The sequence below is a fragment of the Dermacentor albipictus genome, chromosome 1 (genome assembly GCF_038994185.2).
Source record: "Dermacentor albipictus isolate Rhodes 1998 colony chromosome 1, USDA_Dalb.pri_finalv2, whole genome shotgun sequence".
Classification (NCBI taxonomy): Eukaryota; Metazoa; Arthropoda; class Arachnida; order Ixodida; family Ixodidae; genus Dermacentor; species Dermacentor albipictus.
Window position 1 is genome coordinate 396,353,645 of NC_091821.1, and position 19,616 is coordinate 396,373,260.

General features: G+C 49.8%; 1 protein-coding gene across 4 annotated transcripts in view; it reads left to right on the forward strand.

Annotated features, from left to right (window-relative positions):
* The first annotated feature begins 6,232 nt into the window (after positions 1-6,232).
* Sema1a (semaphorin 1a) overlaps positions 6,233-19,616 on the forward strand; it is a 149,438-nt gene continuing 136,054 nt past the window's right edge. For all 4 annotated transcript variants that reach the window (XM_070532059.1, XM_070532060.1, XM_070532062.1 and 1 more), the window contains exon 1: positions 6,233-6,525. The gene's annotated coding sequence lies outside the window, so the exon portion shown is untranslated. The remainder of the gene's footprint in view (positions 6,526-19,616) is intronic.

The following is a 19,616-nucleotide window of genomic DNA, read 5'->3' on the forward strand; positions in this document are numbered from 1 at the left end:
GTACATGCAAGGCTGGCCTGGGCAAATGCAAGCATGCTGCTGCTGTTGTGCTCTGGGTGAATGAATTCCAGCCGGCATCATGTACAGAGTCCACACAAACCTGGGGACGCCCTTCACAAAAGCCAAATATAGATGCCAGAGAATATATCGAAGAGCTCTTCGGTCGTAACTTTTGCCATTCGTCCTTGGGCTTCTTTTAAACATGATGGTGATGCCTGCACATACGTAGTTATCATATACTGTCTGTTGACATGAACTTTATAGTATATTGCAACTACTCAATGTTGCAGATCCGAAGAAGATATTTATCGGAGGCACATGTCCCGACCAGGTTCCCCCTTAATATGCTCATGAAAATTTTTCTGAAATAGCCTGTCTTCACAACGATATTCAGAAATTAGCTTCAATGAGTGCCTTATAAAAAGATGAGGTCAGGCGGCTTTCATTCAGTAAAGAAGCAGTTTTTCGAAATTCCCACTTGTCACGTCTACAAGAAATGATAACATGGGAGGCAGACATGCCTGTGTACAGTGTAATGGCAGCAACTTCTCAGACACCTGCATTGCTGACCATCTTGCGGTGCAAAATAACCACGCAAATGACTATAAAAGGAAGCATTTTTTTTTTTCAATAGCGCCGAGGAGATCGCTGCAGGTACAGCCCTGCAGGGCGGCTGCAGAAGGTAGATAAGCTGCGATATCAATTCAATGTTTATGAGTTTACTGCACTGTAGGATTTTTTAAATGATAATTAGAACACAAAAAATAGGCAGAATATAAAAAATTACCGTATATGCTTGCGTAATTAACGCACTTGTTCTTTCCCAAAAAATCGAAACAAATTAAGTTGGGGGGTGCGTTTATTATGCGGGGTGAATTTCATGGGAACTTTTTCGAAACAGCAAAAATTAGAAACTAAGACGGCAATTATATGAAAAAATGCATTAGATAACTTCGCAGTAAAAACAGACGTATAAGCTATTTGCGAACCGTAACAGCATTTTATTGCACCTAACCACGCATCGAAAACACCAGACCGTCGTCCAAGTCGATGGCCGCTTCATCCACTTCGTTGTTCCTCGACAGTTCGACCTTGCCGCCGCTTTCGGCCTTCTGCCGTTATCGCAAGCATCGCGTTGAAGCGCTGCCTTTCGGCAACTGCTTTGACACGCACGCTGTTGTGCGTCTCTTTGCTCTACCGTCCTGTTCATCGGCACGTCAAAGTTTACTGGTATCTGATCGGCGTTTCGGTTTTGTGAGCAGATAAGCTCCCCGTCCTGCGGTAGGCGAATGACTCGACTTTGGGCCCACGGCACAAAGCGAAACCAAAGACAGGTAGAGAAACGAGCAACAGACTACGCCGACTGTGTGCCGGCCGCCCATCCTCCTCTCCCAAGCGCCGCGACCTGCCGCACATCGCGCGCGTGCTCTCTCTTTGAAGTCGGAGTAGAGGAGGAGAGTCCGTCACCTTTACCGTCACCTGCGGAGAGCCAGTTGCCGTTTTCTCTTTCTTTCTCGAGCCTGCGCGGTGCCTTTGCGTCGGCACTGGCGGCAAGCGTGCGGTAAGGCGGGCTGAGCGTTATCGCGGTCGCTGCTTCTGTCAGGCCCCAAGCGACCGTGCCCCAAGCGACCGTGATATGCGCAGCCTATGGCCGCATGCTTACCGCCAGTGATCGTGGCTTTGCCGTGGACGGGCGTCGAGTGCGCTTGCTTTAAACACGCGTGCGACAGTAAAATGTCCTAGTCTCTCCGAAAAACTATGGCACGGCCGTTCGATCGTGGGACTGCACAGTGTCAAAGTTGACGGAGCGTTCATCACGCGAGGGGGAAAAAAAATCAGATTTCTTGCGTCCAATTAGGGGATGTGTTCCTTACGCAAGTAAATACGGTATTTCGTGGCTACTGTTTCCGCAGGTGGCACAATGAACGCGCGATCCGGCTGTCAAGTTCAATCGCCCATGCAGTTGTCGCCAGACGGCTACCATTGGACTCTCTTGGCGAACAGATTAAACGCAGGAAGCCCTTCTTTGGGAAGGCCGTTATGCACGGTAAACTGAAGGCGGCATGCAAATTCTAATGAACTGATTTTACACCAGTGCAAAAAACATTCTTAATTCCTTTATTTCCTTAGGGCGAAAGACGGAAGTTGTAGCCATGGAACAGTTTAAGCAGAAAATAGGAGGGCCTGTTTTGCAGGTATGTGGTGAGATTCATGGAGGTCTGTAATGCTGGAAAAAATTTGCATGGAAGTTGCAATGACCACCGCAGATTTTCAGTTGGGTACATATTTACGCTGTAACACTGAGAAGTGCTATATATATATCAAAAAGGAGCTTTTCTTCTGCTTGAAAGTCGGCAACTGCTTGAAAGCTAAACTCATGATTATAAAGGGCGTTTCGATTTTTCGTGCTACTAATGTCCACATCATCGAATAACCCAGTTCAATGATAAGAATTATGCTACCTGCCACAGGCGATTTCTAAACATTCCGTAAAGCTTAATTTTGAACATCATGTATAGCAGCAAAAAAGTAATCAAATAAAAGACGCTAACTTTAAAAGCAAGTAACCGCTGTCAAACTAATGTGCCGGCTACCATCATATCTGGCAATAAACTAGATTATATGTTGCCTTCCTGCACTTACACTGTAAAAGATAAGTATATGGGTCACTTTTATGCAGAACTACCAAATGCAGTGATGCTACATATGTATATATAATGTGAAGAGTAGGCCTGCAGTCTGAAGTTGCAAGTTTTTACGACATTTCTTCATTTAAAGATGAAACAGCATAATGCCCTTGTTCAACGTATGATAAATTGTCAAAATTTTGTAAGGGAAGTGCAGACTGAAACACTTCCATACCAGTTATATATAAACGACTTGCAATGTGGCATAATCTGCATAACTGCAAACTCTCAACCAATATGACCGCAGGTTGGTCTCATTGTGCACCTGAAGCAACCATGGCTGTGTGCCAGCCCTGACGGACTTTTCAAGTATGGAAACCAGGCAACTCTGTTGGAAATTAAGTGTTCGTACTCCAGGAAAGACGATGTACTTATCGACCATACTAAGGAAGCAAGCTTCATCAAGTACATTGTGTACAGAGATGGACACTTAGCAATGAACAAGCGCCATCAGTATTACACACGAATGCAAATTACAATGTATGTAACAAACGCAACACAGTGCTTTTTTTTTTTACAGCTCCAAGCAAACTGTCACAATTGTTGTTGAGCGTGATGAGCACATTTTGTCAGAGGCAGTTCCCAGGCTCGAACATTTTTATTTTTATTTCTATATTAAACACCTTGTTTAAGGTTCTTTGATGCATATAATTACGAGGGGAAGTCAAAAAGTAAAGGCCCTTTTGAGAAAAGGCCCATTTATTCTAATGATAGAAAACTGAAACATACATTATTTTTGTACATAACCTCCCTGCACTTCAACGAAGTTTGCCCAATGTTTCACAACTGTTTTTTATTCCGTCGGGAAAAAAAAAAGTTTTTTGGTTGCACCTGTAACCAATTTTGCACCGCATCAATGGCTTCTGCATCGGTTGCAAATATTCCCTTGAGCGCTTCATTTAATGGTCCAAACATATGAAAATAGCTTGGAGCCAGGTGTGGACTGTATGGCAGGTGTTCCAGCAATTTAAATCCCAACTCCTTCATTGTTTCGGCCGTCCATTTGGCAGAATGTGGCCTAGCGTTATCTTGCTGCAGGATGACACCTTCTCGCAGTTTTCCACGACGTTTTGATCTGCTTGCAGATTTGTTTACTTCACAACACATCACAATAGTTCTCACTGTTCACACTTTCGCCTCTTGGGCTGACATGAACGGCTACCACACCTTCCATGTCCCAGAATAGTGTTAGCATAATCTTACCAGCTGGTGCTTGACGTTTAAATTTCTTAACTTCTGGTGATGAGTACTCGCAAGAGGGCGGAGAAAAGTGCGAATCGACGCAAAACTCGTCCTAGAGACATGCTTCACCACATCCAGTGCTCAATACTACCCAAGCTGGTACTACCCAGATGACGTTTCTCGCCGCCACCAGGAGCCGCTACTATACCTCGAACTCCAGCGCAAGACGCCCATTGGCTAAGGAGTCTTGCGGCTTCCACACTGCTGCAAACCACTTGTCAGATAAAGTGTAAGCGCGAGCGGGTGCAGTCAAAATCCCAGACGTCGCAGCGAGTTGATGCGGAAACATCAAGGAGGCATCGCAGCCTGACTTTCGAATTTGCATTTTTTTTCTGCCTTATCAATCCTCTTCTCAGAGTAAGGGTTGGTTGTTCGGTATGGTACAAATGTAATTCGCCCATTCGGTTGAACTTATTTTTCTAATTAGCGTCCCATAAAAAATAAGTTGACAGTTCGACCGCCTTTAAACGTTCTGGTGGGTGGCATTGACTTTCATGTCGTTCTCCTTTCTCCTCTTCTCTATATTTCCGTTCACACTTCAGTGCAGGGTAGCAAGCCAACAGCAGCAACTCGGTTTATTCACCTCCCCGGCTTTTATCTGCCCTGTCTCCGTGAAGCGACTTTCGCCACAAGGTAAATGTACAGTGAAGCCCGCTTGTACGGCAGTCACAGCGCAATGCGAACTATATACACCCTGTAAATGAGTATGCATCGCTTGCTTTTCCGAAATAACGTTATAAGAAAACTGCCCCGGGATGCCAAGAAGAGCCCGAGCATATATGTAACTGTTGTCCACACAATCTGACCCAGTTTAATTTTTTCTTGACACAGTCTCCCAAAATTCACGACGCACGAATGAGGTTACAATATTTTGGCTGGGGTATTTTGAACAGTTTGTTAGAAGTTTCCCAGAGCTCAACGCGCACTAAAGTACCTTGCACACCGGACACAGATTCGAAAATAATTCTTCATTCGGGAAATGATTGTAGACGATAATTCAATATGCGTCAGATAATATAAGCACTGCAAGTGAACTTCTTAACAACTCTTCAATGTGTTCTGAGGAGAAGTTCACTTAAGGAACTGCCAGCTACCAGAAACGGACATCGCTCTTCGTCGAGGCACAGTGCTTCGAAGGCTCAGAGGAGTTTCTTTTCTTTTTTTTCTACTGACGTTTTCCAGAGTCTCCAACTGCGTGGCATGGCATCATTTAATGGGCATCAGGATCTCGATATACGAGAGTTATTGCATTCCGCCTCCATTTGAATGCGACAGCCGCGGCCTAATCGGTGGGTCGTTCAAAACATGACGCACTTAGGGACACTGCCCTATATAGGGAATGTTGCGTCATTTTTCATTCTTATCTGCACCCCAGAGCATTTGAGTCGCCCAAGTTGGGAAAACAGGCGTCGATCCCCTGTACTCATTTTGGCCCGTCTCTTCACACCATCGGGCTGAAAGCGACGCGTTATCTCTAGTCTGAAAGCTTCTCCACGATATCAAACAGCGCGTACATCACCTCGTTCACTCCTGTACAAGTGCGAGGGAAGACAATTGGAAATCGATTAGGGCACCTCCTACTCCCGCGGTGAGCAGCGCTGCTCTCCCTCTTTCGACGTCATCAAAGATTCCGCGCCTCGCTCAAGTTCTCTCGGCGCGACTTTTTCCGGAAGCGCCAGCAGGGACGGCTTGGCTGGCTGAGAGCGAGCCAAGCGATCGCTCTCGGTCGAGGCGCGCCAACAGCTCCGATGCTCAGTTGTTCGTGGGGCGAACTCTCCTCGCTCTCGCAACTAATCCGGTGGCCCAATCGATCGACCCGGCAGGAACGCCGCGAGAGAGCCCAGTGACCCGGGCAGCTGCCCGGCTGCGGCTGCAGCAGAAACAGCAGCACAAGCAGCGAAGCACGCGCGCTGCCTGCTTCCTGTGCCGGACGTTCGTCAAAAGACGATCGAAGCGGCCGCAACGCGAGCACAGCCGAATGACAAAAGCAATTAAGCCTTCTGACGCGAGCGTCTTCGCTAATTATTGCGCTGCTCCAAGTGGTGGGCTGGGAACCGTGGGGGAGATTCCGACTGGGGCCGAAAATAAGAGCAGCCCCTTTTCTTCTTCAGTCAGAAGGTCGCCATTTTTCGTCGTCTGCTCGCCCTCACGCGCGCGCGCGCGCGTCTCTCGTCTCTCGCGCTCCTTCCTCGCGCCGGCGCGCAGTGCGCGTGCGCGCTGGATGGGTCACGTGATTTTTGTTTGCACCAATGGCGACGTCGTTCGTGAGAGGAGGAGGAGGATTGCAGAGGTAGCTGGCGGCGAACGACTCGGGGAGCGCGCTCAGGCCGTTGTATACGTTCGTTGTGCCGCAGGCAGCGAGCGACGTTGTGGCGATGGCGTTGGCTTCAGGATAAACAGATTGTTCTGGGGGTTATCAGTCCCTTCTCTGGCAACGCGACAAGATCGTGCTGTGTGTGTTCCCGTGAGGATCCGGTGCGTGAACGCCGTGCCTCTTGGATTTACACGTCGTAGAGCTTTTCAAGTGTATCGTGCGTGCGCGACTGCTTCCAACAACACCCCTCCGGAGGAGCTCCCCCCTTGAATTCGCTTCGAGGTAAGCCTAACAGCTTCTCCGCGCGGCATCGGACCGGCATGTCAAAAGCGTCTTCGTCGTCTCGATCGTCTGCAGACAGGCGAATGAGTCGCGCATGCATGTGTCAGTGTTGTGTCTGAGGCTGCCAGCGTTCGCGGCACTTTTGAGCGTCGTGCGAGCGTCGGTGTCTAGAATAGCACAAGGCTCCTGTCGTTGGGGGGAGACCTCTAAAGGGGGCGAGGGCCTCATCTGGTCGTGTCCCGAGTGCGCCTTGGCTCCCTTGCCCTCGTCGGCGGCCACAACCAGAAACAAGAGTCCAGGAGGGAACCGGCGGGCGTGATGTCTCGTTTGTTTCTGCATCCGGCCGTCCACTGCCGCGCCCGGAAGCGGACGTGCTCTTTCAAGCGTCGCATGCTGCACCGACGCTATAGCAGCGCACCTTTCCAATTGTTTTAAACGTCCAGTGCATCGCCGTCCACGCAGGTTTTACGCTTTTACGCGAGACCGGAAATTCGCTCGAGCGCAAAAGCTGGCCCGCTCCCATTAGCTCGTGATTGGATTAGAGAAGACGAGGAGGAGTTCGCCGAAGCTGGAATCCGCTGTTATCGGATTGGAATGTAGTGGACGGTTGGCTGACGGGCGCTGAAGACTCGTCGCTGCAGTTTCAACGAGTCGCCGGATTTCGGGACGTATTAAAATTTTACTTCGTCTGGTTTTTGCCGACCCGGGTGGGCCACACCCACCTCTCACTGGGCTCATTCATAGTCTTCCTAGCATCGTCGAGGTGAGATGCCTTTGTGGTTGAGCCCAGTGCCCCGCCCAGCTCCCTCGCTCCTCGATCGCGGTGGCTACTAAATTTTTCGCTTCATAAAGTCTTGCCAGCATGTATTTCATTTCTTCGTCGCCCCCCCCCCCCCTTCTTGTGACCTCTTGATGACGGCTTGAGACAGTCGCTACGGTTGATTTAGACGGTTGGTTGCTGGGCGGGGGTGACGCCGCTGCGCCAGTGAGATGCGTTATTCACGCCGACTTTATTGCGACAAGCGCTGAGCGAGCAAAGAGAACAATTGATCGTATAGTAGTGACGCTCTGGTCTGTGTGCAATGAATAAGTAAAGACGCGGAAGTTTGCTCTGTGATGTCGTGGGTGGCTTGAGAGGAGCTATATACTGACGGCGGCTGCGCGCCTTCCGCTGTATAGATTGCCGTCTCAGAAGCAATTTTGTATCCTTCGGGAGATTGGCGCTTCGGTTAGCGGATACCCTTTCCTCGCTGATATACTGAGGTCGCAATTGCAAAAACTACGTTGTGTCTGGTTTAACAGACTTCCAACGGTGTGCCCGTAACTGGCACGTAAGGTTGAGGTTACGTCGGTTGGCTGGCTGACCTGAGTAAGTGCGCAGCATGAATAATAAGAGGTTCGCCCGATAGAAGCAGACGGGAGACCGCTTGACGGTCACTTTTGACAGCACTTATTCTGAATTATCATTGAAGTACGAGACCGTTTGTGTGTGTGTGACATCACAGCTGAGGAGTAAAAGCAAAGTGGCAATCAAAGAAAAAGACAAATTTATCCGCACACTTCATGGTGGAGTAAATTGTTGATAGCGAACACTACCAACACGTCATAAGTTTCAGATTGGGGTGGGGGAGGAGATTGAAAGGTTGTTTCTGTGAACATGCTTTAAAATTTAAGCGATTGCATAATATCAGGTTTGCTCCCAACTGCTAATCTAGTATTCCCACGTAAGTAACATGCGGTTAGAGAGGTATAAATGAAGAAAGAAAGAAGCTGCAAATTAATATGTCGGGAAACCAAATGCTCGTCGGGCAACGCTCGAAAACGCAGCGCAAGTGGGCGTGTCCGATGGCTCATCTGACTACACAAAAGTCGTTAAATCAGCTCTGCATCGAGCATGTTCGAAGCTACTTCGATTTTTCTCGTGCAGTTGCATTTCATCTTTAGGGGACCAGCATAGCGTGCGTATGGATTGCATCCCATTTCCATAGTAATCATCATTTTAGCTACCTATTAAAGGAGCCGGGGAGGCCAAGGAATTAAAGATATCTCGAAACTGGCTGCGTGAATGTGTAAAGCAACTATAGGCGTATTGTAAGATATAGACGGACATAAGCGGCGTAACCGTGAAGTATTAGATTCCCAAATGAACTGTCTATACTTCATCGAACTTCAGGGGGCTGCGTTCGCTGACAATTTCATCTGGTAGCTTGTTCGATTCCTCAACCGCTAATGGTAAAAATGATTGATTGAATCGGTTAGTGGAACCGTATGACGGTTCATTCGTGAGTCTTTACGCGCACACGTTGCACCCTTCTGAAAGCAGGGTCCGTTATATTGACGCAAAATTGTCCCACGCTTAAGAACGTTTCTTCATCAATGGCCGGTTTTCTGCGGGCGCTGACCATTCGGGACAACGGTCAGTGCGATAACGATAAGATCGCCGCGGCGATGGGCGAGTCGTTAAGAACAGCCCTCACACGATAGACGGCTTCTTGAGTACGGGCCCGCCACTGCATATAAGTGCATACGTCCAGAGGATACCCAGAGAAAGTATTCAGGATACTAAATGCTAAGCAGGAACTTTGTTCAGTGCAGTACCAAGTAGCTAAATTCCGAAAGTTGTCTAATTAGATTACAAAATATATGCTGAGGAAAGCGCTTCGTTACTTCCAAGACACATTTCAAATGCTAGACATTGTACAAACAAAACAAGGTGCTGCATTATTGAAGCTTGTAAATCGAAGCCGTCAGGATGGTAGTTCGTAAAGTACCAGTACATTTGACATTGGTCAAGCACTTAACAGGCCAATATACTTTAAGGCGAAAGCCTTAGATCTCTGTGATTCTAGGTCGCGTTGTGAAGTACAGAAAATCGGAGCGCTCGGACCACTTCTCGCGCAATCGTCGTCGTCTTCTTCCACATCGCTGCCACTAATCATGTAAAAAAGGGCACTTAATTAATATAGAGTTAAGGCACATGCTCCAACCCGTGACCATTGGTGTTAATTAGGGTGAAGTTATTAAGGTAGCTTTAATTAAGGCACTCGAACCCACGTACTTTGGTGGCAGAAAACAAGCAATAAGAAGTAACAACGCATTCGAATGAGAATGTCAAGCAATTTAATGGATGTCTCTTGAGCGCGCAGGCTTTCGCCTTCACCCTCTTTGGCGTACGCTAAAGTGACTGTCAGTTTTTTTTATTCTTGCAGCCAGTCAACTCCTGTCGAAGTACCTTAAAGAAGTGCCTTAACAAGGAGCACAAAATACCGCCAAAGATGTTTAAGTTGTACTAAATAATGTTTTCCAAACGTAAACTGGGATACGTAGCGCAAAAAACGACACAAAGATGAAGCAAAGGTGTTTTTGAAGTTCCAAAAATACACACAAAGGTATTTACGATTAATTGCAGTGTCATTTAGTTCATTATTTAAGGTATGTACAAGTACGCTGTAGTATTGGTCACGGCCGTCAGAGAACCACCATTTGCTTCCAGGCAATCGCAAAGTTCAGCGGCGGAAAACCTTAGCGGTAACAGCATAGCGATTGGGATGGCTAATTTGATCGCCTGCTGGATCGATGGGACGCTGGAGGAACATAAACTGGTTACGCGGGGCTGCTTCAGCTCAGCTCAAAAGACGGAGCCCATGGTTACGGGGAGCAAAATTAGAGAGTTTTAGCCCAGCGGGTTTACGGCCAGCGGAGCGGAGCGGTCTTCACCGTTGCGCCAACGGAGCGGCTCGCGAAAAAAGAATTTTAGCTCAGCGGATCACCCGCTCGAGCGGGGTAAAGAGCGGGGTAAAGCCCCTCAATCTCCCAAAGTAGCGCCATTCACTTCTCTCCTCCTCCGCTCGGCGCGGCCTCGACGGTGGCGCCGCCGGCAGTGGGCCTGCCGTAGCAGACGACGGCTAACACGCTACGGGAGGAAATCTGCGGAAAAGTTCGTTCGAGTCCTGCGGAGCAGTTTTTTCAATCTAGATCTTGCTTTGTCAGTCGGTAACTGGCCTTAAGAATGTCGTGTCGGATTTGCGGAAGAAATAGAGAAAAGCACCATTATTCAAGGCGTATTTAAGGCGTAAAGCGCGCGCACGTTGAAAGTTCGTGTTGCTGAAACACGACACAAGCACGCGGTGTGCTCAGACACGCGAGTAATTACCAGAGTTTCAGGTTTTGACAGCGCGAAAGTATGTGCACGTGGTTTCGTAGGTTAATTTACGTACCTGCAGGATGCTTTTGTTCGGCCGGCGCGTGAGAGATTCCGACTGTCTACGGTCAGCAATGCCTGGCAGCAGGGCTGTTTCTGTTCCGCGCCTTTTACAGATGTACGTAGCTCATGCACAGGTTGTGGTGGCCATGAGCAACGTTTTCACACATAGGCGGTATAGATAATTTTAACAACTTACCAGCATATGAAATCGTTATTTATTTATTACAGTGCAAATGGTTAGAATTTGATAGAAAAGAAAGAAGGAACTTGATGGGACAACTGGAAAGAGGTTCAGAAAATAATTATCCCCCTCCCTCATTGGCACCAGCAACACTTTTGTTGAAGTGCTAATTTTATCTCTGTATACTACGTGCGTCTGTATTCTTTTGCGTTGTAAGTTTTCACAAGGAAGCAGTGTTGCGTTAACTGGAACAGTCAAGGCACACAAGACAGAAGAAAAGTTGATTCTTGGGTTTTACATCCCAACACCACGATCTCATAAGGCACGCCATAATGGGGGCTCTGGATTAATTTTTTTTGCAGCTGGGGTTCTTTAACGCACCCCCAATGCACTGGACACGGGCCCGTTTTGACACGGGCGTCAAAAGAAGAGGTTGGAGGAGCCGTGTCACTTAACAAAGCCGCGCGTTCTTTGCCACTTGCTCGAAGTCAGCCCGCCCGATCTTGTGAATCCACACTTTTCTTCGTTTTGCGTTGCGCCCGGCGGATGGTAAAACAAAAAGCTTTTTGCCGTCACTGGGTCTGTTGTGGCAACCGTAGGCGCAGCAGCACGGCATCGCAATTAAGCACTCGGCCCTAACACATTGTATAAAACTACCGCGCTCCTTCAAACCGCCTGCCGTACTTCGTCGCGGAGGCCCAACAATGGGGGTCGCAGGCCCAAGATTGGGGGTCGCAGCGCGCTGGAAAGAAAAGATATACAAAAGCGCGGGGCCCGCTTTCACGTGACACAGATTGGCCAATGGGGGAGCGGAGGAGGCTGGGGCGACAGGAGGAGTGGAGGAGGAAGCGCCTGGGTGAGCGGGGTGGCGGAAAGATCTAAGAATGGCGCTACTTTTGGAAAATTGAGGGGCTTTAGAGCGGGGCGCTCTGCTGCCCCACCTAGTGGTTCGAATAGGAGTTACTGAGAAATGAAATTGAGTTACACTTGCTTTTATTATGCAAGAAATGTTGAATAAAGATATATTACATGTTCTCAGTGCATTATTTGTTAATAATGTACTGAGTACTAATGTACGGGTCAGCGCGGCAGTCGCCGTCTTCGATGCGGAACTGCCGGCGTTCATGTTCGCGGCTGCCGTCTTGCATTTCCCATACACGCCCGCGCGCCCTTACGCACGCTCGCGCGCTGCGTATACCCTCCGCTGGGGAGTGCTTTCTCCGTAAAACCGCTGGCCGCCTCAGCGTGGTGCGCATGCGCAGTCGCGTCTCCGCTCGCCCGCTCCGCTCCGCCGGCCGTAAACCCGCTGGGCTAAAACTCTCTATTAAAACAGTAGTGCGGGTGACGCGATCCGTTAGTCGTTCATCCGACTGCTCTTCACCCTATTGAGCAAGGGCTCAGTCCTGGTTGCCATAGGCAACGCTCTTGTGCGCCGTCCGTGGAACTCGGTTGGCTGGAGTCCAGAGGGGGGGGCCATCTTGACATTGTCCGCGTCATGGCCGCTGTCGGGCAGCCAGCCGGCTGCGAGTCGCAGTTCAGAAACTATTCATGAAAACAAGTGGTATACAAAGTGCCAAAGCATTAGGAAAAAAATTGCTGCAAAAAAAAAGCAATTTGACTTGTCCTAGTAATCAGAAGGTCCAAAAGGCAGCAGACAGCAAGGAGAAAAAAGTGTCGCTGTAATGTAAATGCATTCCAAAATGTACTTTTACAATACTGCAATCAGTCCTCCACGATTGGCAAAAATGTAGGCAATGTTATTCGTTGTGAATGCAAACAAAAGTGATCTCCTATAAACGAGGTGCGCGTCTGATCGGGTTTTTCAGACAGCGCTGTGGGTCACCGCCCGATGCTTGCCTCGGCGTTTACGTAAATTTGGGCGTCAGGAGATTAGAATAAGAACACATTCGAATAGTTTTGCGTTATATAGGGCCCTAGGTCAAGAGCGCTAGTATATAGTATGTTCTTGTGTGGTGGTCAAATGGATCCATCCGAGAGAAGTTACGTCACGCACAGTCTGCCACAGTGTCACACAATCTCGCACACAGAACACGCTTTCACGCAGCGCGTAACGCGGGTCTGTCTCAAGCTGAGTCTGTGGCGTAATACGATACTATTCGTTACAATAACGCAACAGCTTCCTACAGAGTCGCTGGCGCTGAAGTCTGTTGAGAACTTGAGACAAGTGAACCCGGCTTCGTGAACGATTGCCCAGCGTTCCCTTTCTTTAGTGCAGGGTAGCCAACCAGAGATGGATCCTGTGGTGAACGTAGCTCTCTCTCTCTCTCTCTTGTAGTCATGCTGTTCTGCACTCGCCAGTTGCCTGACGTAGCACAAATTGTCCGTCTTTCGTTATCCAAATCAGCGGACGGCTGAAGACGCTTATAGACGCCTTGCGTCTACAACTCTGCACATGAACTCTCTCTCTCTCTCTCTCTCTCTCTCTCTCTCTCTCTCTCTCTCATTTTGCCTTTTCCTTTCTTTCTTTAAATCCCTCATCCACTTTCTCCAGTGCAGGGTAGCAAATCGGTTTCACGCTGGTTAACCGCCCAGCCGCTTTCTCTCTCTCTCTCTCTCTCTCTATTGGGGCGTTACAGGGTCGATAAGTTGTGGACTAAACCGTTCTGATTATTGAGCTAGGGGTTAAGGCATCACGTGGAGTATCGACGTTCACGCGGACATGCTAAAAGCATCGCTTTCGGGCTTCACGCCGCTGCGTAACACTGTGCTGCTCATGTTGAAAGCCATTGCGTTAGTTAAATGTGTTATTAATACAGTTTTGTGCAGATTTGGTTTTGCCTCGATCGCTTTCGTGTCAGCCGCGTGAGTTAATTCATTAATCTCCCGCCTTGTAATTGCTCCGTGATGCATGTCGGATGGGCAAAGTCGCCGTACGGTACACTGCGGCACGGCTCAAGCTCTATTTACTTTGAGGGGAGGTTGCGGGTATACGCTGCGCTCTGAGAACGTTCCATATAATTGAGTGACTGGCTTATCGTCATTTCTGGCGCAACCTTCGTTATAAGAAACTTGCATTGCTCGAATAGCCCTTTATTTGCCAGTATTTCCTTCTACTGCGTTACCGTCAGTCTAACTATCCGGCATTCCCACCATCCGTCGCTATATTATCGTCTGTCGAACTTTTCAGTGGGACCGTTTGATTTCGTCATAGCTCAACCGAGCTCTCGCTCTTTCTTTCTTTTTTCTTTTTCCATTCCCAGCTGCAATATTTCGCCCGGCTGGACGAGACGAGCAAACCGATTTTGAGACACTTGTTCAACAGCTAGCTCTTTCGAGAAAGAGGAAAGACAAATAAATAAACGAAGCGTAGGACGTTGCGTATATACAGTCTGTGAGCGAGTACCTACCGCCATTCGTTTCAATTAAGGCTCCATATAGCATCCCGTCGCATCTTGCCCAATTTCTCGGTAATGAGTCTGCGCCGAGCGTAATTGAGAGAGATGTAACGCCGGACGAACTTGCTCGCTACGATTTCGCTGAAAACCATTTTCTTTCTTGTTTTTACTTATTGATTTATATTTTTCGAGCGACACGCGGGCGTATGTTATAGATGGTCATTGTAGACGAAGTTGAAAAGTCTATTGTAGCAACTGTAGCAACAAGAGAAGCGACTGGTCAGGTCATCATTGCGCCATCCTGCGCACTGCATAGTATACTTTCGCAGAGCAACGACTGCAGTGTTGATTATCACTGAGTTGCGTTATGCCTGCTTCAATCAGGACCCACGTAATGCGACGCGTGCGACGTTGCGCAAACGTTGGCCGAGAAAATGAACCTATATACACGCCGTTTCTCGTGTATATACGGTGTCGTAATTCCTGCTGTTGCGCAGGGCGGCGTACACCGTATACCTCCGCAAGTTTAGCGATGGTTCCTGCAGTTGACCGATCGTCTCTGTAATTGTTTGTTTGTTTGTTTATTCTGTTCATGGAAGATCCCAGGTCGCGGCGCGTTCGTGCACCACGTGTTTGCGCGCGGTAATTAGTGGCACGCGCAGTGCGGCGGGTATTACGTAATATGCGGTAAACGAATTTATTATCTGCTTCTTCCGAAACCATTTGCAGGCGCTCAATTTTTCAGGTGATGACCGTGGGTGCAGAAGCGGCGCGCGCCGCGCTGTAAACAGTGCAGCTAACAAATTGTTCGCGTGGGGTCTTTTTTTTTTGGTTGCTGTCGTCGAGGTGGGCCGCCGCTCTGCGCAGCTCAGACCTCGGAATCCAGACGTGGGCAGTCCAGCAAGCCCGTGAGGCGGCGTTGAGGCAGGGCCTTGACGTTCCTCCATGGGAGACCTGAGCCCGGGTCGTGTTAAACCTTGCCGGACGTACAAGAAAGTTGTATCCATCCATCCACCATTGTTCTTTTCCCGATTATAAGTTTTCGGAAAAAGCTTAGCTCGTTCGCAGTATTTTTATTCAGGAAAGTAATACGCGGGGGTTGTGTGCAGAGCTACGTATAGTTGAGCGGGTACACGGTGATAGGAATTCGCTCAGCAACGAGCGTAGGCGTATTATTACCGCAGATTGCCGCGTTTAAGTCGAGGCAGGTGAACGGAAGAAATTGTCATCTGAAACCGTGGTATATGCCGAGGCAATGTGATGACGTTGATTTGCTCGCATGAAAATATTGGCAACTGTTTTAGCGCCGGTTTAACTCTCCGCAAACAATAAATTGTCGGATGGTCAAGAAATGGCACAACATGAGGTGATGAGGAAAAACAGGAGGAAAACATGAGGAAAAACATACTGCGGTTTAAAGCACTTTTCAATATTGCGCTTGAACCGTCTTTTTCTTTCTCGTTCCTCCGGGTCTGAGGTGGGAGGAAAGGCACGCTCGGAGCTGACGGCTCAAACGTGGTTATAAACGACGGCCAACCCTTGCGCATTTAATTTCTCCTTTCAAGCTCTCGCTTGTCTTTGCACTACCACCGATGCACTGCGAAACAGCTAGGTTCGATCATGGACCTCGCCGACAGTATTTTCTTTCCCTCTTTCTTTCTCTCTTTCTTTCTTTCCTTCTTTTTTTCTGCTTTCATGGTGTGGGTGGGCCCAGAAAGGCTTCTCTGTGCGTTTATCTGGAATAACTTGTAGTAAGCCTCACTCTGGGACGCCTGATTCTCATCGAGAAGAGTGGAAGAGAGGGAGAGATCGACCCTGCAAACGCACACCCGGTCCCTTTCGGCTGTGCTCTGAATACAACGTGGAGGTATAGGGCCAGTGATGGAATTCACTACACTTTTTTATCCCTTTCCCCTCACCCGTACAGCGCCGTGGAGGTGCCCTCGCAAGAGAGGCAGTAACAGCGCTGTACTTGTCTCTTCCTTTTCCCCTTTTAAAACCACTCACACACAAAGCAGAAAAGAGAGAGAGAGAGTTGAAAAATGCATCGAACACGGTGCAGGGCGCGAGCCGCATTGGATTCGACCCGTATTGACTTTCAAGGTCTCCATCGAAAGATCCCCTGGACTCTGCCGTTGCTGATAACCGCTGTTATACGTGACGAGGACGTACGTGACGTGACGGCTGCGTGCTCGTCAATACGCCGTGCGCACAAGCTTTGAATCACGACGACGCCTTGCCAGCCTCGGCTATTCGGTCGCCCTTCGACATTTCTTTAATTGCTTCCCGTTTGCCGACTAAGCGTGGATAGCTGCTGCTGCTGCTGCCCTGGGTCGGTTGTCGGTCCGTGTGTCGTCGGGCATCGCATACGCGTTCCCTGCGGAAGCCGTCCATGAAAAGCCCCCTCCCCCCCCCCCCCCCCCAACCCCTCCGTCACGACTCATTTCCGCGCTTGACTTCCGATCTGTCGGTCTTTCTCATCTTTGGCGCATTCGTCACGCTCCTGGATTCCCGAGGCGAGGGGGTCTCCTGGTCACGGGGACATGTATTAGTGTACAGCACGCTGGAAATCGGCTCTACGATGTCATTCTATATTGGACGTACGTACATTGTATGTTGTATTGCATATTGTACTGGTGGGTGGGGTCCGCGCCTGCATGGGTGGCAGTCGCAGTGAGAGTGTCTATCTTCGTTCGCCCCCGATTATTTTTCGGGCAAGGTCGCCCATCTTGTTTCCAGTTCAGCGCAGCCATCTTCCTGGTATAGAGCTCGCGTATATACGTTTTGCGTGCCGCTGGCCATTAGTGTTGGCAGACGGAAATCAAGAGCGAGGCTACGCAGAATGGCAGCCGGAGACGTCGTCTGCGTCGTATATCAACCAAAGTGCTAATTTGGGATTTTCTTGTTGGTACACATGCATACAGGCAACACGGCGTGTAAGGAAACGATTACGCACGTACGCGCGCTGCGCTGTATAATTTCCTGCACTATGTGCGCTATTCCACGTGAAGCTGGGTGGTCACCGCCATGTAATTCGAAGTGTGGCAGGCGCAGGCCTACTGCTTTTACTGATATAAGCGGTGCCTGGAGCCATTGTTCCACGGAGGAGCTTTGCCGCATGTGATTGCCGCGGTCGATATATGCCGGCGCCGTGAAAAGTCCCTTCCGATACGGCGGCCGCATTCCGATGGGAGCGAAATGCGAAAACACCCGTGTGCTTAGATTTAGGTGCACGTTAAAGAACCCCAGGTGGTCGAAATTTCCGGCGTCCTCCACTACGGCGTGCCTCATAATCAGAAAGTGGTTTCGGCACGTAAAACCCCATAATTAAAGTCCCCTCCGGTAACGTTTATTTAGCGCATATTAAATCTCAAAGTTAACTTGTATACCTGAGATCCGGATGTCTACCACAACACGCCGTGTCGCATTGTTTGTCTTTGCTCCGGCGCTGTTCCTCGTGGTCAATCGCACAGGTTGCAGGTTATAGGCATTAGCTCACTTTACAGGAGTAGTATTCACCTTTCTTATTTCTTCTTCTCGCAGGTGCGAACGCATGTTTGACGGACTGTACTGCATGCCTAGATTGCGCATTTGAAGCAACCAGGTCAGGCCTTAAAAGGCAAAGTTTCGGTATTGCACTCTTGCATGTATAGAGCCTTTGAGTAGTGCGCGGCTAGCCGAAGAAAGCTGTATTCTTGCGTTGTTCCTTTGTTGGAAATACTATTTTAGTGAGCAGCTGTATATGTAGTCGCCTAGGCACGTAAAGTAATGTAGCTTTCAGCGCGCTATCCCGAAGCTGTATAGTCAGCTGCTTGGGTATCACTTCTTACTTGCTTTCGGCGCGGTGGTCGGGCACTCTATAGGCGAGTGTGTGGCGGACTGTACGATCTCGCTAGTGGAGCTCCAAAACCCACGGAAAGCTACTGCAAGTCGACCATTGGCCTTCCGCCGTTAGCAAACGGCGTAGGCCATTCACCATTAGTGAAAGGCGTAGCAGATAGTCCGCCGCTCCTCGGAGGAACCACTTCCAGGTGCTACGGCCCGAAACGAATGCCGGTGCACCAACCCATCAGCGTGCACGCGTACGACGCTTCGTGCCGTGACTCGCAGCCGGCTGCGCGGAGCCAGGGGCGTGTCGTCGTACCCTTTGATCTTGACAGCGAGCGCGTGCCACGCACGCGCCCGTAAGGGTCAACGACCGCTCCCTCTCATCGGCGAGCCTCCTCCGGCCGTGAATTACGGCCGCCGAGTAAACGAACGGAGAACAGATGTCAACAGCGCTCGGGGCCGACTCGCTCTGCGTCCGGTTAAAAGCGCGAGAGCGGCTGCCTGGTACGAGGGCCTGAAGGAAGAGACGCAGTGGGAAACGGAAGAGGGAGAGAGCGAGGAGGGCCTAAAAGAGAGGCTGCCGCGAGCGGCGTCCTTGAGTGCCTGCTTGAACGTCGCTGATGGATGGCTCCGTATTGTGCTGACAACTGGCCCCGGTGCATCGGCTCCGCCGCCGAAAGCAGCGGCGGCAGCCACACACGTGGCATCGCATGGATTCGGGGTCGCGCCCCTCTTTTCCGCATCTGCGCTTCCCTGCCGCAGGGCCGCTGTTGCGAAGCTCTTCTAGCGGCGTCGTTTGCTGCTGCTGCAGCAGCGGAGGGTCGTATCTCCGTCAAGCTCTGGGATCCCCCACAAGTGGCACGCGGTGAGCGCGCTAACCGGCGACAGCCTTCTGGTGCCGCTGTGGGGCCGCGGAGACGCGAATATGCAAGACAGCTGGCTAGGAGGCGCGGCAGACGTAACCGAAAAAACACGAGTCTGGTGAAACCCGTAAATGTCTCTCTCTTTCAGACCCCCCTTCCCCCAGCTTTCTCCTTAGCGTTTCTGGGCGAAGCAGCATGACATATTGCAGGCGCCGTTGTGTGTGCGCGTGTGGTTTCTATTTTGCCCCTGCTTGCCTCTTCCTCTCATTCATCCACGAGTAGTAGTAGTAGTAGTAGTAGTAGGCACAGCATCTCAGCAGCGGTCAATCGGTTGTCCAGGAAACCTCTCTCTCTCTCTCTCTCTCTATATATATATATATATATATATAACTCTCTCTCTCTCCGCTAAGAGGCTTCTCAGGCTCGACCAAACTTCCGTGCCCGTCCTGTAAACACTCTCGATAGCCTGTCGTCGACACATGGAATGTCTTACGCAGAAAGTGGGCGGGGATAGTCAGGCGGAAAGACGACTTTGACACGCCCGGGGCGGCGATTTGAGCGCCCTTTTCCGGCCTTCGTCTCCTGCGGACTTTCCCGAGACGTTCTTCCTTATTTGGCACTATACGCTATAGTTGCCGGCGAGCACGCACGCATGGTGC